The sequence below is a fragment of the Lissotriton vulgaris genome, chromosome 2_1, assembly GCF_964263255.1.
Source record: "Lissotriton vulgaris chromosome 2_1, aLisVul1.2, whole genome shotgun sequence".
NCBI lineage: Eukaryota > Metazoa > Chordata > Amphibia > Caudata > Salamandridae > Lissotriton > Lissotriton vulgaris.
This window is the reverse complement of record NC_141687.1, coordinates 814,142,932-814,169,253: the sequence shown is the minus strand read 5'-3', so window position 1 is coordinate 814,169,253 and position 26,322 is coordinate 814,142,932.

Genomic DNA, 26,322 nt, shown 5'->3' with positions numbered 1-26,322 from the left:
TAAGTACATTCCATTCCTACATCAAGACCACTCTTTTGGATTGCCGCGTTTACAATGAGCCCCGCAAGTTTGGCGCCAATTTGTGGAAATTTGCCTTTTAGGGACCCACTGGTGCAGAGGTTCACCCTTATCTGTCCATTTGTTCTTAAACCAACAAAGAAGATATTGGCATGGAAGCAGTAATATCAAAGAAATAAGTTTTATTAACCTCTCATGAGTGGGACTACATCTATACAACACCCTCAGGGACTGTATGAGGTAGTCCATAGAATACAGAGGCCATGGGCCTAATATACTCAGTTTACATCTTAGTAAGCAATGGAGACTCAAAGAGGAGGTTCAGGCATATACAGGAATAGTTATTGACTAACATGGGCATACAAATATGTATTGATCAGCAAAGTGGGAGGGAAAACATTACTGCTTACATCAGTTGAGACAGTCTGACAGTTACAGTCTAAGACACGTGCATTCTAGCAGCAACAGACCTTTCTGAGCATACACAGTGCTCTGGCTCAGTACTGAAGGAGTTAACTATCGTTGATGACTCAAGTACAATAGAAAAGCAGGCAACAGTGAAGATGGAAGAAGCACATGGCTAACTAAAATGGATGACACAAACAAAATGGCGTCAGCTTATGCTAACGGTAATTTCTGCGATTTCCACAGCTGGGTTGAAATTCTCAGAGCTGAGTCTCATAATCATATTGGGACTTTTTTATGTTTGGGTTTCTCTACATTTTCTCTGACTAATTCTCAAAATGTATCATTCCTGTTCTGCAACTGTGCTATGCTCTCAATTAGGGTTTCTCCTTCATCATTTTGTTCCTTACAGGCTTGTTTGATCATTTCTAAAAAAAAAAAGAGCTCTCAGTGTTTAGCCAAATAGCAGCTCAAAAGAAGAAAATGCTAAGCTATCCTGAGTTAGGCACCGGATAGCACAAAATGCCAAGGGAAGGATTTTATCCTAAGTTTGTCCCTCAGTTTAGTATTTTATTATGGTTAACTTCAAGGGAGCATTATCACACTGTTTTGCGTGTAGGTCTGAGGGTAATAGGCATATGTGTGCAACTGTTTAATACTTATTTCCTGAGAAACCTATTTCATTAATTTAGAAACTATAGACTACCTTTGTCCATAAGGATTTCCTTGTAAACCCTATTTTAGAAAAGACCAGTAGCCTTTTGAGAGGTAGTTGTTTGTCTGACGCAATAGTTTCAGGATACTGTGTGGCATAATCCCCTATAAAAAATATGTCTGTATCCTTTACTAGAGGGAAATAGGGGCTCAATCAAATCCACCTCAACTGTTTGAAATGTGATATCAATGAAGAGCATCCATTGCAGAGGAGCCTTTGGCAGTTTATAGGGGTTAACCCCTTGACACGTAGGATACAACCTACAGTATCTCTTTACATGTCTGGACATTCCGGGTCATCAGAAGGGATCAGAAATTACTTTCTCAGTTTTTCAGGCCTGAAATATCCCCTTAACAAATGGGTATGTGCAAGGAAGAGAACTTGTTCTTGAAAGGCTTAAGGCACTAGAAACGTTAGTGAGACTTCAGAATCACCTCCCCCACTTTATGACAAAATGGGATGCTACCTCCATGTCTGTAACCTCCCCTTCAGCCTGTTCTGAGGTGTACTGTAAATTTGGCTGACTTCTCAGACCCATCTTAAAATCTTTATCTTCCCACCAAGGTTCCTGGGTTAAGCAATTCTGGTGGCCCTTACTTTTTATCTCTTTTTGCCCTTGTTATTCTCCTAGTCTTGCAAGCTTGGGAACTGAAAAATTCCATTCAACCAGAATACAAGAGGGGTGTCTATACTACCACTTCCTTATGGAGTTCATTGGGCAAAAAGGAATCAAACTTAGGGGTGTCAGTCCCAATAATCATATATTTGGTAGATTGTGAATTACTACCTATAGGAATGGTACCAATGAATGCTAAGTTTCAGTCTGGCCAAGGGGTATTCTCTAGTGTTCAATCCCAACATTTTGTTGAGGCATTATTTGATCAGAGTGAACGAGAGACTCTTAGTACAGATTATTTACACCCTGTGTCCAGTAATGTTTGAAGGAAATAACCATTGGTGTGTACGAGAGAGATTTGTCTGCATATTATATTTGTCCGGAACCAAAACTGGCTTTCATTGGCTCTTCATCTTTTCTTTCCTTAGGACAAAAATGGGCTATTTGGCCCCACTCGCCGCAGTCCAAGCATTGTGGGTCATTAACAGGGAAGTTAGGCGGCCTTTCTTTATTGAACTGTTCCTGATGTTTTGAACTGGGAGATGCTATAGATTTCCTTGGGAATTTGAGAGATGGGGTCCTTTATATCCTTTTCTAGAATCCATCTCCTTCATTTAGCTCTGGTGTACATATAGCGGCAGCTTTTTAACCAGAGGGTGTTCCTTCATTTGCATGGGGGCATGGCCTCATGCAAATGAGGGACACCCTCTGTCTCTGCGCCCATGCCGCATTATAGAGATGGTGCAGAGGCAAAGAAGCTGTCATTTTGGGGGAGAGGGGGTCCTCTGGACACCCCATACATCCCCTTGCAGTCACTCACTGCACCCGCCTGCAAGGGCACAGCAAAACGCACAGTGGCTGCTTCAAAGCCACTCCATATTTCACTTGAATGCACTGTTCCCACAGCAGCACGCATTCAATTGAATATAGCGCGCTCCTTGTTAGCTTCGAGTGTGCCTTTTGAAAGGTGCACCCGGCGCTAACAAGGAAAAGTTTCCGCATTTTATAATACAGCCCCTGGTCTTTAATTCTGAAGCGTTCCAAGGAAGGCCTTTTAAGTGCCACAAGTGTAACAATACGTTTTCTCATCTATATCAATGAGTTAAAGGATGGCTGTATCCCCCACAGGAAAGTGCCCCACACAAATTCACCACTTTTCTTGAGCCCAGTTGGCTGCCTGGGTAATTCTTTCAAAACTTCTACCAAAATAATGATGGTCTTCTCCAGGAATAACAGGGGCGCTACAGAGGGGGTATGAGTATTTCCTCTGCAAAGACATCAACCAAATCACCCATGGTGTCTGTCAGGGCTAAGCCCACTTGGACAAGTTGTTCTGCTTGATTCTGTATAATATGTTGGAAACGCTCTCAATCGTGGTTGGCAGACTTTACAAATCCATCTAAGGTTCATTTCCATTTTTTCTGGCCTTTGGCCAATTGATGAATCAAGGCTACCATAAGGATGGCAATTATGATCCCAGTTGTAGAGGGTGAGATCTGGGTCACCAAAATTAGGGCCATTATGTCAGGTTGCTTATGGAAGAAAATACTTAATTTTTAGGTCTCGCCTAGGCAGCGAAAGTGCTGCATGTGCTGTCTCAAAGAGACAAATAGTGTATAGGATATGGGCTTAAAGAAAACGCCCATCTTTTTCATTGGTTCCTCTTACTGTCTTTTAGATATGTTGGCATTTCATTGGTGAATACACATAGTAGTCCCTCCTTCTGTTCCGTCCTGGAGACTGCCCCTGCTACATGAATCTGTTCACTATGGCACATATGTTTTCCTTAAGTGCACTACTTTGTCTTTTGCTTTATCCTCGCTGCTGCTCCCAGTTCACCTTCTCTCCTCTACTATTCCTCGAACAACACTTTCCGCCCCTCACTGCTTGTTTGTATTCTGAACAGCTGCTTTTCCCTCCCTCTGAAACATCTTTGATTTTTATGTTACAGAAAGTATGTGCAGCTGCTCTTGTTACACTCTGGCTCCATTTATTCTATCTCCTCTCTACTGCTGTCACTTCGTCCCAGTCCTTCGGCACTGCTAACAGTCAAACTGTGCTGAGGCAGTCATTAGTTAAAACCGTTTCTATTGGATGCTGTTGAGTGCTACTGGTTGTGCTATTATTAATAAATTGTTCAAACACAGCTGAGTTCACAAGTACAGAAAGAGCTGTCCGGGCTCAAAGTATGTGCATTCTACTCTGCCTTCTTTATGCAGTAGACAGAAGACAGAAACATTTGCTGTGCACCCAAAGCATAATTTTTTCATCTTACCACTCCAGCCATCTGGATTCATCTGAGAAACCCCCCACAGCGTATTTACAACCGTGAAGAAGCTTCCTAACACAGGGATTTCAGTATGATTTATGCTGGAGACAAAAGACAGCACAAAGCTGTGTTTTAAAGAAAGTTTATACAGTGTATACAAGTGTAGTGTTGTCAAAGTTGTTGTTTGTACAATTATAATTCTTAGTTATTTGTGAAAGTTGAAGGGTAACTTCTAGTAAGTCAGCAGATGCAGAGATAATATTTTGTCTTAAGTTTATTGATATTTCACAGGTGCTGCGTAGCAGCAGGCTCAAACGAGAGAGTTCAGAAGCCAACAGACAACCTTTTCAAACAAACACTCTAAATAGAATGCTTGTGGCCAGAACATCATGGCACAAGCATTCTAAGGCATGGATGGAGAACACTACATTATCCTCCTCCTCTTAACACAATAGAAAAAATACAAATGAGCAAAAAAGCAACAAGAAAAAATAATAAAAGAAAGACACAGCATAAATAAGTAACAACAAATTAAGGATGCTAACGATATCTGGCTGGAACAAAACGTTTACGGAAACTTCTCCGCAGACCTACGCTGGCAGGTAAAGAAGCATCACTATGAACAGAACTATGACTTTGATTGTTAACAAAATTGCTGGAACTAGACGGGGACATCTGACTAGAACGTTCAGTGACTTTTACAATTCTAGACAAATTACACCAGTTTTTCAAGTGTACTCTCACAGCATTACCACACACCTTGTCAACAGTAAAAGGCTCAGAGAATTTCGAATTTCCTTTCTTCTCATGGGTAGGAATCTTAATATGTACAATGTCACCAATTTTAATTTGTTGAGAAAAAGATCTCTTCTTGGAGTCTAAATATAATTTTTGTTGATGTTGAGCCTGTGAAACATTAGATCTTACAATGTTGTCTACGTTACTTACAGTATTCATTTTTACCCATCTTGACATCCATCCAGGACAAACTTTTGAGCAAGGTTTCCTTCCCTGAAGAAGTTCAAAAGAGGACAGCTTGGTGGAAGAATGGGGTGTAGTGAGATAAAACCATAACATGGATCTTACTGCGTTTTGAACATTGCATTTTCCAGCTAAAGCCCATTGTGCACAATTATTTATAACTCTGTTCATTCGTTCCACCAATCCGTTAGTTTGCAGATGATAAAGTGCACTTTTGAGATGTGTGATGCCACTTTGATGCAAAAAAAATTCTAATTCCTGGCTGACAAACTGTACTCCGTTGTCACTTATTATTGTAGTGGGAAAACCTTCCCGCAAGAAGATATCCTTAAGAAAATCAATTACATTCCTGGAATTAGGTTCATTGATAAAATGAACCTCCGACCACTTCGAATAATAGTCTATGACCACAATTCCAAACCTCGCATTGGTAGGAAGATTAATAAAAGGCCCAACTGAATCAATGCCAATTTTCTCCCAAGGTCCACCTGGTAATGCAATGGGTTTAAGTGGTGGAGTACGTACTTTTATAATATTCTCAGAATTGGAGCATATCACACACACCCCAACAAACATATCGACATCCTTATCCATTTGTGGCCACCAAAAGTGTTCACGTAATCTTTTTTTAGTAGATGTTTTACCTAAGTGACCTTCATGTTAGCCTTAGATTTATCTACGTCTTAATGTCTCCGGAGCAATCAACCTATCGCCACGTACAAGTAAACCGTCCTCGATGGAATGTTCTTGTGAAACCTTTACAAAAGTTTGCAGGGAAAGATGAACATTCTTTTCTCTTGGCCAACCACTTCTCACACAATTAATGACTTCTCCAAGTAAAACAACTTTTGACAACTGATCTCTCCACTCCCCTTCACTAACAGCACACATCTCATCTAAAACCACTGCAGCCACGAAACAATTTTCCTCCTCATCATCATCATGTTCATTATCAGATTGTACAGGATGTCTTGAGAAATATTCTGCCCTAATGTTTTTACTCCCAGGAATGTAGGTAACCTCAAAGTCAAACTGTAAAAGTTTAGTTGATAAACGAGCAATCCTTGGTGTGTGTTCTTTAAATTTATCACTAGAAAGTATGAAAACAAGTGGGCTATGATCTGTGCATAATTTAAAATGCCTTCCCCAAATGTAAGAGGTACATTTCATTATGGCCCAACAACATGCCAACAATTCTCTTTCGATTACTGAAAAATGTGATTCCGACCAATCAACACCCTTGAGGCATATCCTAGAGTGTGCTCAACCCCCTTTATGTTCTGGGTGAGAACAGCACCTAATCCCACTCCACTGGCATCTACTGTGATGGTGCACATAGCAATGGGGTCAAATGGTTTGAGTATTATGGGACTTAAAAGACGTTCCTAAATCCATTCAAAAACATCATTGCAAACTTTGTCCCATACAAAAGGAACACTTTTCTTGAGCATGTTAGAAAGTGGTTGTACCTTTAAAGCATAATCTGGTAAAACTCGCGAGTAAAACTCACACAACCCAATGAACGATTTGAGTCCTGTCTTTGTCACAAGGGGTCGGACATTCCATAATGGCTTTAACAAGTTCTGGGCTTGGTTCCACCCCATGTTCAGAAAGAACATGCTCAAGATACTCTACTTGATCCCACTATTGCACCAATATAGGTGATGAAAGCATCATACCACTTTTTCCATGAAATTGGTGGATCCCCTGGTGTTTCTAGAAAAGGTGGGGGTGGAGACACAGACTGCATAATGAATAAAGTAACTTTTGATAAAAATTACTACAAATGTTAATAGAATCTTTCACAGAAATACCTCCTTAAAGAAATCTTTTACTGAAAGATTCAAATTCTAAAAATGTATATGTTTTAAGGAAGAAAAGAAAAAAAAAGAATATTTCTTTAGCACATAACTCCTTCCTCAGTTAAGCTGTTAGATTGTATGTAGGACAGTAACACAACCAACAATTGTAACATGAAGATGTGCCTACTCAAAATTAACATACAATTATAATTATTTTTTTTAAGTACTGATGTGCGTGTCATCGAAAACAAGCACACAATGAAAATGTCCTTAATGAGTAAAAGTTAATGAGCTGACTGTGAGACGCAGCTAAATAAGGATTCATATGTGCGTGTCATCGTAAACAAGCACAATGCAAAGAAAATCAATAGTTTGAATCCGTTAGTTCACACGTTGAATGAAAGCGTATGATGTGCGTGTCATCGTAAACAAGCACAATGTGATGAAAACCAACAGTTTGAATCCGTTAGCTCACACGTTGAATGAAAATATTTATGAACTCACAGAGTAACGTGGTTCAATATCACCGTCGTATTTTTAAATCCTCTCATAGCTTTCAAACTCACCGTTGCCTCCAGCCGAGATAATTCTTTCTTGATATTGTTAAAACAAGACGCTCGTCAAATACTTTAAAGGAGATATCAAAGCCTAAAACTAATCTCCCTTTGTTTTCGTTTTTGTAAAATGGCTTCCACGTAGTACGTTACGCAAAGGGGCGTAACTTTACTTGGCACATAGAATATGGTGTTTTCCAAACCACTATAACGCTAACTTCAATCAGGCTAGTGACTTAGAATTTTCTAAGGTGCACTCTTTTCCGCTGCTGCCAAAACAAATCAAAAACAATACCTCATAATTCTATGTCAGGACAGGAGGCTCCGATTATGCTTTCTCATTTCTTTAATGAAATGCTCAGCAGCCAATCAAAAAACAGAACTACAAATCCCATGAACACTTGGGAATGACCCTAGAGGAAACACTATATAAGGTCCATAAATCAGTCTTTCTTCCTCTTTCTTTGCTGCTCCGCAGCCAGTTAAGTCACTTTTACCTTACTTGCATTGCTTTACTTGTTATTGCTCTGCTTTGGTTGTGTACACTTGCCTTATATTGCGCTGCTTGTACTTTGTGCGCGACGCTTGTGTACTCTTGCTCGGCTTCGTTGCCGATATTTTTCTGCGTCCGTTAGCGACGTGTCTTCCTGGGAGCGTGTGTTCACCTCCCTGCGCCTGGCCGCTTCCTTGTGCCCGGTTGCTTTGGTGGAGTGGGAGCAGGGGTCGTCGGCTTCTTGGGAGAGCGCGAGCGCTCTCGAGCCGGTGTTTCAGCGGCAGCGACGTCGCGCAAGCGCGTTGCTTGTTTCCGGTTTCTGGCTGTTCGCCTCACGCCGGTCGAGTGAAGGAACGCTTCTCACCAGCCCTGAACTTTCGACCCCGTCTACGCCGGAGCACAGGAAAGTGTTTTGGCTGATAATTGTTGCATAGGCTCTGCCTAGAGTGGTTTTTGTTGGCAGGCTATCTCCCTCCACGTTCTACAGTACTTTTTTCTGGAGTTTGGTGTTTTTCACCCCCTCTTTGGCCTGCTTTGGGGTTATCACTCCCCCTTACTGGTATCACTGATACTCAATATTTAGTCAGTCATCTAGTGGGCATTCATTTTTTGTACCTTGGTGCAATGGCTGATTATTACGACGCAGATGATGACTGCTATTATGACGAAGAGGAGGATGACTCTATGGAGTACAACCTGGTCGAGGAACTGGACAAGGGTATTCAGCTTTCGGTGAACAAGGCCCTGGTTAGAGCTATAAACCCTCTTAAACGTCATTTAAATGAATATGCTGTTCAGCAGGGGTGGTTGCCGCCTTCTCAAAAGGCCGCGAAATCTCCTCATAACCCTCACAAATCGGACTTTCAAAGACTGGCAAGGGCCTTGTCTTCCGACAAGCCCAAAACTTCTGCGTCACATTCTGTGGAAGAGTCGGACCAGGCTCAGGCCTCTTCTGATCACGACTCTTCGCCTCCTAAGAAGCGTCTCCGCAAGGAGCGATTCGTTGACGCTCCTGAGCGTCCCCCGCTTTTGAATTTTGAACCGGAGGATATCATCCACCCTAATTCCACGTCCTGGTTGCCAGCTCCGGCAGTGGCCGCATATCTTGAGGCGCATGTTCGCCATCCCTTTGAGGCGCCGGTCAGGGCTCGTCTGCGCTCTGAGTGTCCGAGACCAGACCTTGCGGACCACATTGCTGAAACCCCGGAGGTGGACCCCATGATGGTGACCTACCTCAAGAAGTACTCCAAGGACCCTAAGAAAGGCCTCGACCGCTCGTGGCGGTCTTGCCAAGATAAATTAATGGACATGTTGGGCCCCCTCTCAAAGATCCTGGATTTGGGCTTCAAGGCAAAGGAGGCTTCAGCGACCGTCAATCCAGACGAGCTCATTGAATGGGCTCAGAGAGCTGTTTGCATGTTTGGCAATGTGAACTGCGCCATTTCTGCCGAAAGGCGACGATCCATTCTGCTCAAACTGGACCCGAAGTTGGCCGAATTAGCTACATCTGAGGCCGGTCCGGAGGCGCAGGGCCTTCTCTTCGGTCAACCCTTCCTCAAGGAATTGACTAAATTTGTTTCCGCCTTCAGCGGGATTGATAAAGCGCAGGCATCTTTGCGCCGGGCCATGCGTCCGGTTTTCAGCAAGGCCGGACGACGGGGACGGTCGTTCGGCCGTGGGTCGCAGCAGCAGTCCCACAGAGGTTCGTCACAGCAGCGCGGTGGTCAGTACGACTCCGGTTACTCCACCCGCGCAAACTTCTATCCTTCCCGGAAAGGAAAAGGCCAGTACGGCAAAGGAAGATCTGGTGGTCACCAAGGCCAATATCAGGATTCCGGAGCTACAGGTGAGCCTAATTCAAGCATGCGATGTGATGCTGGGGGGCAGGATACAGTTTTTTCTGAACAATTGGCGCTTAATCTCCAGCGATGCTTGGGTGCTGGACACCGTTCAAGGGTTCAAGATCGAGTTCTATCACCCAATACATCAAACCCGTCTGCCGACCCCTATGCTTTTTTCCAGTCACTCTCAGGCTTGTCTGTCGGAGGAAATAAAGGTGCTCCTCAGCAAGGGGGTGATTGTTCCAACAGTGCGCCATCCTCAGGGCTTTGTCAGCTCAGTCTTTCTGGTCGAGAAAAAAGGAGGCGGATCTCGCCTGGTTCTCAACCTGAAAGACTTCAACAGCGGGGTTGTGTACAGGCACTTCAAGATGGAGGGCATCCATCTTCTGCGGGATCTCCTTCGGGAAGGGGATTGGATGGTCCGTCTGGACCTGAAAGATGCTTATTTGTCCATCCCGATATACAGTCCCCATCGCAGGTTTCTCCAGTTTCAATGGCTGAATCAATGGTACGAATATCAAGTTCTCCCGTTCGGCCTTTCGTCAGCACCGTGGTGCTTCACGAAATTGCTGAGGCCAGTTGTAGAGCATCTTCGTTCCAGGGGGGTCAGACTGATTATTTACCTGGACGACATTCTTTTTATGGCAGATTGTCCTCTCAAGCTTCTGCAGCATCTGGAGTGGTCCATCACCCTCTTACGGTCTCTGGGTTTTCTAGTCAATGTTCCCAAATCGGTTTTGGTTCCCGCTCAGTCTATCGATTTTCTGGGTTTTCGGATAGATTCGTTGACTTGCCAACTACTCTTACCCAACCAGAAACTCCGTTACATCAGGAGAGAGTTGACGTCTGTTATTTCCAGACAGACTGTGTCGTTGAGGTCGTTGGCGCGTGTAGTGGGCCTTCTAGCGTCCTCCATTCAGGCGATCTTCCCGGGTCCCTTACATTACCGGGCGATGCAACGCTTGAAAATTCAGCATCTCCGGAAAGGTCTCCGATATTCAGATCAAATTCCTCTTTCGGAGGAAGTGCGGATGGAGATGCAATGGTGGCTAGACCACATGGAGGCCTGGAACGGTCGAGCCCTGTTCGGGTCATCTCCGGAACTGGTGATCGAATCGGATGCCAGTCAATGGGGCTGGGGAGCCCGTTGCGGGTCCATCTCGACGGGGGGTCGTTGGTCACCCCAGGAATTATCTCTCCATATCAATTGCCTGGAACTCCTGGCGGGTTCCTTTGCGATTCGGTGTTTTTCCCCCCTGCAGGCGAATTGTTGCATTCTTCTCCGAATGGACAACGTGTCTGCAGTCCGCTATGTGAACAAACTGGGCGGGACACGGTCCAAGATTTTAGCGGAGATTGCCAAGGATTTTTGGCATTTTTGCCTCCACCGGAAGATCACAGTTATTGCAGAGTATCTTCCGGGCCGCAACAATCAGGTTGCGGACTGGCACTCCCGTCATCTTCGGGACTTCAGCGACTGGAGACTTCACCCTCGAGTCTTCCGCACCATTCTTCATCATTGGGGCCAGTGTCACCTAGACCTTTTTGCATCTCGCCTCAATACGCAGCTTCCCCAGTTTTACAGCTGGAGACCGGACCCATCAGCTCTGGCCACGGATGCTTTTCTCCAACAGTGGCCCTCGACTCTTTGCTATGCATTTCCCCCGTTTATGATGCTTCCCAGAGTCCTTGCTTACACCAAACGCTTTCGAGCGGAGGTGATTCTGATTGCTCCCTTGTGGAAAGCTCAGGCGTGGTTCCCGGTTCTCCTGGAAATGTGCTGCGCGCCTCCTCTCTTTCTTCCCCAGAAGCGGAATCTGTTGCAGGATCCTCTCGGATATCCGCATCCCCTCATTCTCGCCGGCACTCTCCAGTTACTAGCGTGGCGAATTTCGGGGATCGTTGGTCGATCCCAGGCATTTCTAGCGAAGCTGCCAACTTCATCAGTAACGCCTGGTCTCCCAATACCCACAAGCGGTATCGAGGAGCATGGAAACGCTGGAGTGATTGGTGTGTTCAACGGGAAGTTGATCCCGTTTCGGCGGATATCAGTCTAGTCATAAATTTCTTGACTTCCTTGGCCACGTCCGGTCTTGCATATCGGACTGTTAATGGTTTTCGATCGGCCATTTCGGCGGGTCATGTCCACGTCGATGGTAAGCCTGTTGGGGAACATCATTTGCTTTCCAAACTGTTGAATTGTCGATTGTCCTGCGATACTTGGAGGCCTGGCCTTCTAATCTTCTATTGTCCCAGAAACAGTTGTCTGCAAAACTAACAATGTTATTGTGTTTAGTTTCTTGCAAACGTGTTTCGGATATTCGGGCTTTAGACCTGGCGGGCCGCTCCTTCACTCCCGAAGGTGTTACTTTCACTCTCTCTAGAAGGACTAAAACCAACACCTCATCCATAACGTATCCTTCCTTCCCGGATCACCCCAATCTGTGTGTTGTACAATGTTTGAAGGATTACGAGGTGAGTACCGCTTCTTTGTGCGCAGATATGCAAGGTCAACTGTTGATCGCTTTGCAGAAGCCTTTTCGTCCTGTTGCACTAGCTACTTTAGCTCGCTGGGTGCGCTGGCTCATGTCCGAGGCAGGCATTGATGTTTCTGTGTTTGGGGCGCATTCTGCTAGGGGGGCAATGGCCTCCAAAGCCTTCTCCATGGGTGTTACTTTGTTTGACATCATGAAGGCTGCAGACTGGTCTTCGGACTCTGTTTTCAAGCAATTCTATTATAAACCAATTGTTAGTGTTGCCTCTGTAGTGGTGGACGAGCTTTAAACAAGCATAATCGGAGCCTCCTGTCCTGACATAGAATTCAAAATTTGCAAACATTCGTGACAAGAATTTTCAATTCTATTAAGGACAAGGAGGCGAGGATTATCCCACCCGGATTGTACTTATTTAGTATTGTCATGTACTGTATAAAATTGCATACTGTTACAGTTGTGAAATTTTCTGATTTTTTCCCTCCCCTGTATATCTTATTTTCTCGATTTTGGGATATTACGGCTCTGTCTCTGTTTCAGGTTCTGACCAGAAGTGATATGGTTGATATACCTCGTGAGTCTCCTCTGTCTCCTTGCGCACGGATCCCGGATACTTCCATCTTCGTCTACAAGATCCTGTGGATTTCGGCGGCTTGCTTGGAGCTGATGCTGTTGCTTTACCTTGGATTGTTTTTTGATGTCGAACTGATTACCCAAAGAAAGAGGAAGAAAGACTGATTTATGGACCTTATATAGTGTTTCCTCTAGGGTCATTCCCAAGTGTTCATGGGATTTGTAGTTCTGTTTTTTGATTGGCTGCTGAGCATTTCATTAAAGAAATGAGAAAGCATAATCCTCGCCTCCTTGTCCTTAATAGAATTGAAAATTCTTGTCACGAATGTTTGCAAATTTTGAACTGTGCTCGGGCGGTGGAAATAATGAAGCTCGAAGAGGAATGTCCAACAGACGAAACTTCTTTTCCGGCGCCTACACTTTTTGAGGTACACTTCTCTTCAGATTCCTTCCGATTTCATGATGAGGCTAATTTCTTGATAGAGTGGGTTCTGCAGACACCTGTGATCCTCGCCACGTAATTTGTAGTAAGTCAGCAGACGCAGAGTTAATATTTTGTCTTACGTTTATTGATATTTCAGAGGTGCTGCGCAGCAGCAGGCTCAAACGAGAGATCAGGAGCCAATAGACAACCTTTTCAAACAAACACTCTAAATAGAATGCTTGTGGCCAGACCATCATGGCACAAGCATTCTAAGGCATGGATGGAGAACACTACATATACACAATTCAATCTTCTGTTGACCCTGAAACAATAAAATTGTTCCACCAAATTTTGATAATGTCACTCCTGTCAAGAAAATGCATATCACCAGCAGTGGCTTTTTTTTGGAAATTTCCTTCAAGAAATATCACTCTAAGCTAAATTTGCTCTCGCCCAAAAGCCAAAATGCAAACAAACATATGTTGTTATGTTGAATGCCACCCTCTGTTTTTAAAAACAATGAAACAGTCAGTGCTTCTACAGCCATGAAATCTTTTCTGAACACTCAGGTGATCTGTCTCCTCACGGGATCAAAACAGTGGTAATCCCACCCCCACTCTTCTGAACTGTGATCACGAGGGCCCCTATTTATACCTCTGACCCACTCAACATGGCTTTCTCGCTAAGGACTATGAAAATCGCAGTTCCATCGGCACATGTTTGCTCTTCATATCTTTTGCACATGTCTGCAATAAAAACACCACTGTTTTGGCCACCTCCTTGGTTGTTGATTCCGTTGTGTATACACAAATCAACAAAAAGAGAGAACGGGTATACTGGAACTACTCCTTGTCCCCATAAGATATACACAAACAACAAACATTATCTTCTGGATCCTGCACCTGGACGAAATAGGTGCCTGTGGTGGGTGTTTGACCTTGACGAAGGTTTGACTATAGGCAACGCCCCCTGGCAGCGTCCATGGGGTATCGCTATCTTGCGATTCACAACAAATCCTTGATAACAAAACCGTACGTTTTGCGGTTCAATAAATACTTGTGCACTCAGTTCCATTTCACCGGTCCTAAAGGAAGCCTTGTTACCACGCACAAAGAGGCTGAAACATGTAGACCTTGCCACTATTATATCACGGATGTTTGTGACCAAGAAAGCCACAGAAGACATCCACCAACTCTGTTTTTAGGTCTCGCGACCTATCAATGCGTGCAAGCGCATTGAGCGGAGCGAGAATTCAAGTGCTCAAAATCCTCGTGAAACCAAGGGTTTCGTTCGTGCGGTTTTCTTTAAGTTCACGTGAATCACGTGACCAAACAAGCACGCGCATCAGCCTGCCTCCCTCCCTCCTAATTGCATTTTTTCACGGCCGCACAGCATATCAAAGGGCTTCTCCCAGCGTGTGCTGTGCGGCTTCTCCTCCCCTAATTATTCATGGCTGGCCAGTGGCCAGCCGTACTTTCAGTTTCCCTGCCGCTCTTGTTATTTCTGTGTCCCTGCCTCCTGTCTGTTCCATCTTCGCCTACTGCCTCACCCCAACTTCATTTTTCTTATCTTCTTCAGCGAACGCTTTCCATCTGCAGCTGCAGGGAACCCTGCACTCACCCTCATGTTTGCTCCAACTCCACGCTTCCTACCTGCCCAGCTCCCGCTGTCCGCCCAGCTCCCTGATATTTCCCCATTGCCCTCCTAACTGGCCCAGCTCCCTGGCTCCTACCTCCCCAGCTGTCCTAGCTGCACGCGTCCCAATTGCTTCTAGGCAACACTACAGCTCCCATACCTCCAATGCATATACAAGGGTAAATAGAAGGCAGAATGAAGGTACTGGAGTTTAAAATTCTAAAATCTGCATCCTGAGACAATGTTCTAAAGAGGGGAAAATGTTATATGAGCATTTGAATCATTCCATTCTAAACATGCAAGACTGGGTTCAACTTCACCTCAAGACATCAACACAACTTTACAGATTACAGGCTTTTTTTTAATACTCGGTGCATGAAATTGCGTAAACTCTACACGTACTTCATTTGTTCACCTTTCTCCCTTTAGCATTTAAATGTCTTGTAATCGCCTGATCTACAGCATTAAAGAGCTTTACAAAAAAATAACAAAAAATGTCTGCTCTCAAGACCCTCGCAAGAGATGACAAGTTGCATATTTCGTAAATTCCTCAGCAGCAAAATACTCTACATTCTCTGACTCCACCAGAGAAATGTAGCCAGTGCTTACTTTGAGGCGGTGGGTGTCGGTGGGAGGCACCGGCACTTATTTACTCATATAACACAGTTTAGAACGACGGAGAAAGAGAATGAATGCAAAACCGCAGCAACGAGCAGAAAAGGGGGAAAGTGGCTGGGACTATCTGATTGTGGATGAAAGACCACCAGCCTTGGTATTCACCATGCCGATGTTTATTTGCACTGGGCGGCGACGTCTGAGCAGAGCTTCGGCACTGGCACCATTTCTTTCACAAATTATGGAGGAGGGTACCTGGGATACATGAGTTTTCTATCCCGGATTAAGACAACTATGGTGGGCAGAAAGTAGGAAGGTTTTTGGGAGGCATGCTGCCTGCATTTATGTAACGAAATCATTTGCATTAATCCGTGAGTTGGAAGGAAAAACTCGCCTCTCTTCTAGGGCTCAAACAGTTGCTAACTGTAACAACTAACCAGACAGAAAACAAGCATTGATAAATCCAACAGATTTCGCCTTTGAGACCTTTTGGATCTGTCAATGCCTTTTGCGTATGCTGTACAGCATAAGCATAAATGGTGATGGAATGCAGCATGAACAAAAGGGGAAAAAGGTGCAATGACATGGCCCATCTCATTTTGTAGGCATGCATATGTTTCACGGTTTAAGAGCTCAGCACATGTGCTTTACTTTATTTACTGATTAGAGCTGAAGTAAGAAGGAAGGGGTAGCGGGGAAGGTAGAGGAAGGAAGTAGCATCACATGAGAAAGGTGGCAACAACGAGGGTGGGTGGAGACCCACTTAAGAGAGAGAACAGTACGGGGGAGAGGCGCATGGGCAAGCGCAACACGCAGCGTGAGGGGAAGAAGCACATGAGGGAGACAGCTGGAAGAGACATGCACTCTCATGGAGAGCTTAAGAAAAAAAGAAACAAAATTGTCCTCTAAAAGTGAGCAGTGAAACGACATAAGAAAAGTGGCATTGCTCCAGGGGAGGGACAAACACAAGATGGACTACACAAGCTATAGAACAAGAAACAAGCAAATGAATGTGATAACAAATCCAACAAATGGTAAGGAATTGGCGGGCGTTAAGCCCAATGAAAGTTCTTGGTAAGTGGACAATACTTCTTTTGCAATCGGACAGTACTTGACCTCATCAGGATACCTTATTAGTAAGGTAAACTGGCATTACACCACCAATGGGGATGTGAGCTGTTGCTTTGTTGGAATTCGGTGACATGAGATAAATTCCTAGAAGACGGATTTATGGACTGCTGTCACCTGCATGGGATGATGTGCCACAAATTGGGACCAGCCAGTCTCAGTTTATCTAGGGTAAGCCCCTCTCTCTTAAAAAGGTAATTGCACAATGAGTCAGACTTTTTCCCTCTGGTAAACGTAACCACCAGGCTCGGTCCAAAGTGAGTTAACACTAAGTAAAACCACCCTGAGGCTGCCAAGGGATGTTATATATTTTCAATGCCAACACATATTAAAAAAAAAAATTTCATTTACAATACCAATAGCTCACACTTTCCTAATGCGAGACCTATTGGCAACGCCAGTGCTTGTTAATCTTGTCCTATGACCCCACTAATAAACATTTTCTAAGGAGTTATAGAGGCAATCTTAAAAATCACTTTCACTCACCTTGCACACAAAAAACCTGCCCGCTGTAGTTCAGGCGTCGCAGCACACCCGAGAGGCACTCGGGCCCTCGGGTGGGAGCCCGAGGAGGAAGCATGCCACCAAATAGGTTGGTGGGTGGGGGTTCTTCTTAAAAAAGGAATTGCTATCCTTTTTTTACCACAGCGAGCAGGAATCCTTCCCAGAAATGACTCCTACTTTGTTGTTTGTGTATATCAGTTGAGTATACACCAGCGCTAGGGGTACTAGACATGCTTCCTTGAGGCCTAAAGCAATATCCACACTTTGTAGGTCTCGTCACTTTATACAATCAGCCGATAAAATGCACTGCATGGAAAGACGGGCTGTGCACCCAAAGCATAATGTTTTCATCTAACCACTGCAGCCATCTAGATTCATCAGAGAAAGCCCCCTCAGCTTTTTTACAACCAAGAAGCAGCTTCCTAACAGAGGGATTTCAGTATGATTTATGGTGGAGAAAAAAGATAGCACAAAGGACACTGGTTTTGTTTTATTTCTCCCTCTTGTATTTCTTTTCCTTTCTCTTTTCTTCTTGTTTCTCTTTCCCTCTAGCAGTGTTTTTCTTTCAACGCCCTCTCCTTTCTATTTCTTTAGCTGCCGTTTTTCTTTCTTCCTCTCATTTCTCTTTCAGTCCCTCCACTTAACTATCGGTTTACTTTCTTCCATCTCGTTTCTTTCTTTCTTGCTTTGCTTTCTCTCCCTCGCATTTTTCTTATGCACTCTCATTTGTCAATTACTCTGCCATTTATATTTCTCTTGAACTCTGGTTCCTGCTTTTTCTCTCTTAGTTTCCCTTTCTGTCTTCATGCTTCTTCATATGTATGTGTATTCTTTCTCTTTTAGTTTCTGCCCATCACTCTTCCTCACTCATTTCTTGTTCTGTCTAACTTGCTTCTCTCCTTTCATCACCTTGCATCTATTTCTTAATACTTCTTCTCCCCTCTGTCCTCCTATTTTTCTTTCTCTCATTTCTTTCTTAGTTTGCACTCCCTGTTCTCCCACTCTCTTTTCTATCCCCTATGGTTCCCACTATCTGCCTTTTCAGGCTTTGCTTTGGGCTGTTGCATAATATGCTGCATGGCTAAATACTTATAGGGTTCCAAAAGGGAGGGACTGGCACATAACTTTGCAACGACAAATGCAATTTTTCTCTAACATTTGCACTGTTGCCTAACTAACCGGCTCACATCTGCAGAAGTTGTATGTATGGCCTGCGTCATTTTAGGGATCTCCTGCTCCAAGATTTCAGATCTTGCAGAGGCTTCTTCAAGTTTCTGAGCTAAGGCTGCACAGGAAACCTGTATTACAACCTGATTCTGCTTGGTAATCGTGAACCTGTTCTTCATCTCCTCCTTGAGGGCCAGAAGGACGTCAGCCAAAGATTCTGAAACCGCCAGGGGTGGGTGACTGGTATCTGGGTCTAACTGTGAAGAATTCTCCTTCTCATCTTGATTATCCTTAATGCATGCCTCCAAGGCCTTAAACCTATTTGATATTAAAGTAGGCATTGGGGTGGTCACTCAAGCTCCTTCTGTTGGGTAATATTGGAGTCCGGGACACCGAGGGCGGAGAGCAAGGGAGGGTCTTTGTATTAGTCCCTTGAGTTGGACCCACGCTCTGCTCGATTCTAATAGAGTTGGAGTCCCTAGCAACGCCTTCCAAGACAGGGGACGGAGATGGGGGGACGTTATAAAATGATTTTAAGGATGGAGTAACCCTCACTTTCACATGAATAGCCTTCTTCCCCCTGCCCCTGCTCCTGGGGCTTTTACCGGCCTCTGTAAGTACTGCTTTCTTCACCATCCCTCCTAGTCCTTTCACCTTCCTAGATCGTTCATGGGATTTGTTCTGGACCTTGGTCGTATTACTTGCCTCATTCACAGGAGGGATTGGTGTTGATGCTGCTAAGGGAAACAACCTTTTCAACGCAGTCATTACATCAAACTACATTTACATAGCAGTCATTACATCGCAACATCCTTTACAGCGCATCCTAGGTCATCCCAGCGCTAGTAGCAGCAAGCGGCAGAGAACCGATCAACTAGGGAAATAGCAAGGTGTTTAACAACCTACGAAAGGCAAGGTGATTGGATTCCTTGCGCATTTGAAGAGGGAGGGTGTTCCAGAACTTAGGGGCATTGTAGGAGAACAGACCACCCCCGCTTCTTGCTTTTCGAATCCTAGGACTAGCTGCAAGATGTAAATCGTCTGAGCGAAGGGGTCTTTTAGCACGGTAGGGCCAGACAATCGAATGATTAATAAGAGGGCCCTTTTCTGTTAAGGATTTGTGTACTATGCACATAGCCTTGAAATAAACTCTTTCTCTGAGAGGTAGCCATTAGAGAAGTTTCAAGGCAGGTTTTGCCAATTGGCGTTTCAGGATATCCAAAAGGATTCTGGCTGCCCAGTTTTGTACTGTCTGGAGTTTTGTAAATGTGGTGCAAGGGGCCCCCAGACAATCGAATGATTAATAAGAGGGCCCTTTTCTGTTAAGGATTTGTGTACTATGCACATAGCCTTGAAATAAACTCTTTCTCTGAGAGGTAGCCATTAGAGAAGTTTCAAGGCAGGTTTTGCCAATTGGCGTTTCAGGATATCCAAAAGGATTCTGGCTGCCCAGTTTTGTACTGTCTGGAGTTTTGTAAATGTGGTGCAAGGGGCCCCAAGATAAAGGACATCCCATAGTCCAGATGTGATAAAATAAGTGCCTGGACCATGAGCTTCCTTGCCTGGAAGGGGAGGAGGGGGAGAACTTTGCAGAGCATCTTTAAGATGTCATAGCATGAACCTGCCACATTGCGTGCCTGGACTTTGAAAGTCAGCTCATGATCCAACCAAACACCAAAGCTTTTTATTTGGGTTTTGGGGACAGAGACCAGGCCCAGGTCGACCAGCCACATTATGTTGGAGTGAAATAAGGATGGTTTCCCCAGAATCATCATCTTGTTTTGTCCCCATTCAGTTTCAAAAAGGAGCTATTGATCTATTTAGCCACCTCTTTCAGGCAGGGAGAAAGGCTGGGGGGGGGGGGGGGGGAGTTATCTGCATGATTGAGTCCCACCACCAGTTGTGCATCCTCTGCGTATGTCATTATGTGAACCCCAAAAGGCAGTAAGATCTTCTCTAGGGGGTTCAGATAAATGTTAAACAAGGTGGGACTCAGGGATGATCCCTGAGGCACTCCGCAGCTGAGAAGCCTCTGTTCTGAGGACACTTTAGCATCAAAAACCTTGAAGAATCTATCGTCCAGGAAGGACTGCAGCTATGTTACCCAGCCCCAGTCACCCCCAGTCTTGCAAGTCTGTAGGCCAGGATTGGGTGGTTGACCGTATCAAAGGCGGCACTAAGGTCTAAGAGGATGATGACAGTAGTGCCTCCTGCGTCTAAGACTCTTCTAGACTCTTCAACTACAGATAGTAGTGCAGTTTCAGTTCGTTGGAGAGGATGGAAGCCGGTCTGGGATGGGTGGAGGAGAGTGTGGGTTTCTAAGAAAGTAGACAGCACTGAGTTGACATATTTGTCAGCTATTTTACTTATCCCTGGGAGGAGTGAAATAGGACAATAATTGCCCAGGGAGTCAGGATCGAGGTTAGGTTTTTTAAAAGTGCCTTCACAACCACTTTCTTCCAAGAAGGGGGGGCCACTCCAGTAGTAAGACAGGCATTGATCAGGTCCAGTATAGTAGGGAGATGGTTGTGGCAACTTGTTTCAGGATGTGAAACGGTGCTTGGTCGCTGGGCGAGCCACTCTTTACCTTTGAGGAGATGCTTTCGAACACCTCAGAATTCATCGGGGGAATTACCTCAAGATGAAAGTCTGGGCTAAAGGGACTGGGATACCCTGTTTCAATGTCCATTGATGAAAAAGACGTTTAGCTGTCTTGAATTTTATTATTATGTCCGAGGCCACAGGGGGGGAGGAACTCTGATCAAGATCTTTGCTATGTCAAAAAAATCTCACGTTCTAAGTTGCCGGCCGAGCACTTTTTTTTCATAATACGCTGTATGAGCAGATTTAATTTCTGTCTTATATGGTTTGATGGCATCCCTATATTCTAATTTCTTACTAGGGGAGAAGTCCTTCCTTCAGGTCCAAGTTTGCTTCAATGCCCGAAGCTTGGGGGTGTACCATAGCCTTCTATTAATTCCAGATTTTGTCTAGATAGATTTTCTAGGGAGGACTTGGTCTAAGGAACCTTCACCAGTGGGCAGCCTCGCATGTGAATCAGTGTAACAGGACCCCAGCAACGCGTCCCGCCCGGTGCTGGCTCTTCCTCTGCCTTACCGGAACTGGAGAACAGCTTTGTGGCAGCAACCAGCTCCTGAGTCGTGCCCTCACACAGCGGGGCTCGCAGCGAGATGGTAACGCCACAAGGCTATGGCACCATTGAAAAAATACGCGGGTTTCAGATCGGCGAGGGCAGGAATCCAGAAAATGGAGCAAAAATAGGGCCTCTAGATACTCAGTATGCAGTAAGCGGGAGCGGGGGAGAGAGGAAGAGAGGGAGAGCCCTCTCAGTGTGATGAATAACCGATGGAAGACCCACTGTCGCTTAGCTGGCGGCCGCCATGTACCCCCCGTCTGCAAGAACTGATATCTTGGAGCAGGAGATCCCTAAATACGACTTCTGCAGCTGTGAGACGGTTAGTTAGGTAAAATAAAGAGATGAAAGACGATCTAGAACGCCTTGAAAACCATTTGCAGAGGAACAATCTTAGACCTATCAATGTTCCCGTGGCTACAGAAGGCTTGGACATCAATGCCTTGGTGATTTTGTTGTTGCAGGACACGCCTCTACAGAATCGGTCAGATATCGGTCTTTCCTCTGAGATCCAGCGGGTACATTGGGATCCTTTTAAGAGCAATCCTGTGAGGCAGAAGCCGAGGAGGATCATAATCAACTTTCTCACATGTACTACCAACGAGGCGATTCTGTCTACGCGTTAAAAGAAGGCTGTTTTTCTTCCAGGTCTTATTCATTTTCAATATGATCGGATGGTTGCCACGTTCCCGCCCAGAAACAGTCGGAAATTGGGAAGCGGATAGAGGAGTTGAACAAACTCAGTGCCAAAGCTCAGTTAAAATGCCAGGCCTCGCTCCAAACAATGTGGAATAATCATATGTTTATATACCATTCAGTCGAGGATGTAGATGATTTGATTGAGGAAATTAGGGCAGAGGGGAGAGGGTATGCCCAACACAATGTTTTTCACTGTATTACCGATGAGAGAAGACCGCTAGGCTTTATGCCTCTATTGTCAGGGAGTGTTCCCAAGGGGGAGGGGCTAAGGCACAGGGGTGGGGGGTGGAAGGGTGGTTGGGCATGAGGTGGGAAGCAGTGGGAACAAATCCAAAAATAACTTCCTTTATTACATCAGAAAATCTTTTGCTGCACCATTGGGTCGGTCCACTACAGCACTGAGTTCACATTTTTAAGATGAGGGGAGTCAATGAGCTAACATTTCTATCTTGGAATATTAAAAGGTTTAGGTGTAAGTGGAGGCAGACATTGATGATGAAAAACCTGGAGGAGAGCAGAGCGCATGTATGTCTGATCCAGGAAACCCACTTAGACACCCTTGAAGTTCGAACTGCATTCTTAGAATACACCTGGATAGAGCGTTTTGTAGTTTCAGAGCAGGCAGCGCACTGCAAGGGTGTTGCTGTTTTAATAAAACAGGGGGCGGGCTGCGTTATCAAATCCTCCAAACTTGATAAATCCAGAGGTGGATAATTGCTACATTAAATTGTGGAGGGGCAGAGCTAGTGTGTGCTGTCCTTTAAGGGCCCGATATTGATGATCCCTCCTATCTATCTAACCTTGGATGGAATTTAATGGACGTCACGGCTCCATGTTAATGTTTTATTGGATCCTGTACATGACAGGTCTAATAGAAGATGTCATGATAATGCCCCTTGGGTGCGCCAGACATTAAACAATATGTTGCATGAGTTGGCCCTGTTAGATGAGTGGAGGTATAACATAGGAGCCAGACAAGGTTCTACTTTTCAAGTAAAAAGTATGCCCATTTCTCAATGTTAGATTACCTCTTTGCAGACAGGGCCATTATAGAAGCAATAGCCACTGTAAATATCATCCATGTTGTGATCAGTTTTTCCCTAGTTGGTTATAGCAGGCCTCCTAGGCCAAGATGGACACTAAAGAGAGCTATCCGCACAGACTCTGAGACGGGAAAGGCATTAAAGCGGGCATGCGTGGCCTACTTTGAGGGCAATGTTGGATCTACTTCCCTAGATGTCATGTGGGATGCCTTTATGGTATACATTATAGGGGTGCTACAAAATCTGTGCTATGTCAAAAATAAGGATGAACGTTTAAGTTTAAAAGCTATGGAGAACAAATTGGGTTCATTGGAGGCTAATCTTCTTCGGGCCTGCTTGGGGTCTGCCACTGCAAGGGTGCAGATACAGACACTGTTAGAAGATGTGAGGCAAGACTATAGGATTCAAATAGACAAAAAGTGTAGAGTGCATTGGTATGCCTGTTGTATGTAGAACTTTGAGTATGGCGAAAAAGGCTGGTGCATTGCTGGCCTGGTAAGCTGGGGCAGATGGATCTAGGAATCTCATCAGTCAATTAGTTGTGAATGACAGAGGGGATGTCTTCGATAAAACTGAGGACTTGAAAGCCTGCCTAGTCTCTTTATTCACCACATTATATAAGGAAGAGATCTCTCCTAGCTCAGAGCTTCTTAAAGCCTGGCTGAGTAAGATACAATTGCCCAGTTTAACAACGATGAGTTGTGAGATATTTGAGGCTCCCATAACTAAGGAGGAGATTTGTTTAAGTCTCACTAAAAGTAGGAATAGTAAAGCTGCAGGCACTGATGCCCTTCCCAATGAAGTGTATAATCACTTAATAGAGGAGCTGGTACCGGTTTTGGAAACTCTGTACAATTGGATATATAGACAGGGCGGACCTGTCCCCAGAACTTGGAAAGAGGCTATAGTTGTCCTTATTCTGAAACCCTCCAAAGACCCCACGAGAGCTGACTCTCATAGGCCAATCTCCCTGCTGAATGAAGACCATAAGATCTAATGGGGAGACTGGCTAAGTTTGCTCCAGTTAATACATCCAGACCAGAAGGGTTTTATCCCGAAGAGGTATATACAGGAGCAGACTCAACAGCTATTGGTACAATAGATCTGGCCATAGAACACTCAGCCCCCTTGGCCGTAGTCGCCTTGGATTCTGCTAAAGCGTACGATCAAGTGTTTTAGGCCTTGCTTTGGGAGGTCATGAGAGCAATGAGATTCAGCTCTTACTTTTTATATACACTTAAGGCGGCCTATGAGGGTTCGTCGGCTACGATTTTTTTTAATGGCGTACTGACTCCCAGCTTCAGTATATCAAGAGAGACTCTGCAGGGATGCCCTCTTTCACTTTACTATTCGATATATATATAGAACCTCTGGCTCAACTCTGCTGTGATCTGATGTTTATGTAGTTCCTTTTAGTTCTCCACCTTATACCAGTATGCTCGCCCTCTTCGCTGACGACCTATTAATATATACGGCTGATCAGGTTATATCCATTCCGAGGGTGGAAAAACTATTATCAGAATCTGGTTCCCTTTCTGGTTATTCAGTAAATACCTCTGGAACTGAGGTAATGTGCAGGAATGTTAAGAACCAGGATTGGAAAGCGAGCCCCAATTTTAGATATCTGGGAATCTCAATAGTGGATGAGATAGATAAAATCCCGTCTATTAGCTAGATGAAAAAATCTCCTGTTAACCATTTTCGGATGTGTCAATTTAATATAAATGGTCATCCTTCCTAAATTGACTTACCTCTTTGATGCTATTCCCCTTAGGTTTCCAAAGTCAGGCATGATCAGAATTCAGGGGAAGGCCGTGAGTTTTATATGGGCCCATAAAGGTGCTAGGTTGCCCTGGAAGAATCTTCAACGTAGGCTCGACAAAGGAGGATTGGCCTTGCCTGATTTTAATTTGTATTGAGCAGCTTTCCAATTTAAAAACATTTGGATGCTGCTGGCAAAGGTAGACGGACTCCACTTTGGGAAAGTTTCTTGGGGAGATGGTGAGGCAGTGGGGCATGGAGGGATTCTTTTATATGTTTGGTGCCCCCTGGTTCTTCAAGAAAGTTGGATTAAAAGTATTAAGATCTGCTTTGAATTTATGGTATATGGTTAGGAGAAGGTGGGACCTGGGTCACTATTCAGACTTGGCTCCAATTTGAGACTCACCGGCACCCCGTTATGCTTAAAAGATGGCCTAAGTCTACCACTAAGGGGGCGGGTATTACAACATGGATAGATCTGGGGACATCGGAGGTAGTGTATCCATGGGTAGTCCTAAAAGCAAAGACTGGAGACGACCTGTCTAGATTTAGGTTTATTCAACTGTCCTCCTGGTTTGCAGCCTCAAAAAAGGAATTTGGGGGTGACTGGGAGATGGAGCTCTTTCTCCAAGATATAAGACCTAAGAGTAAGGAGGTGGCAAGGTGGTATGAGAAGCTTTTGGAGGGCGAGGAAAGGAAGCCAGCACCTTCTTACTTAGTCTGGAGTATAACGTCTCATAAGGGAAACATTAAACAGTTTGGGAAATCTTCCTGAGACTCCTGTACTCTATTGTCAAACCAGCCAACCTGAAGAGGAATCACTTTTTTACCATTAACTGTCTGTACTGGACTCCATCTCAAATTGCAAAGTTTGATCCTCATCCTCCCCCCAAGTGTGTAGGGTGTGGTTGTTTAGAAGCCAAGGATGCCCATATCTTCTTTGAATGCCTCGGGATGCGGGATTACTGGGGAGGAATAGAACTTGCCCTAAAAGGTATCTTTGGCAGGGAGATCAATTAGAATACAATGATTGTTTTTCTCAGAGGGGATGAGAAAATAAGCAAGTTGTTGAGGCGGTCACATAGAGGGTTGCTCTTTTATCTGATTCTAATTGCCAGAAGAGAAATATGTATGAAAGGGAGGGACCCTCTACCTCCGAAAGTGGAAGACTGGGTTAGGGCGGCCGTCAAGGTCTGGCGATTTGATCAGGGTGTGGAAATGGGCCTCACCCCTGATATATGGACTGACTTTTCAAAATTGGTGCAGCTCTTTGGGTATCGATTACTCATTCCAAGGATTTCACCAAGGCACTGTCAATGATTACACCAAGGCACCGTCTGGTACAGTACCAGGACCTGGGCGAATGCAGTGACCGCAGGGCGGGTAATTTGATGTTGCGATTCATTGCGAATTCCAGACACTTTCTGGAGATA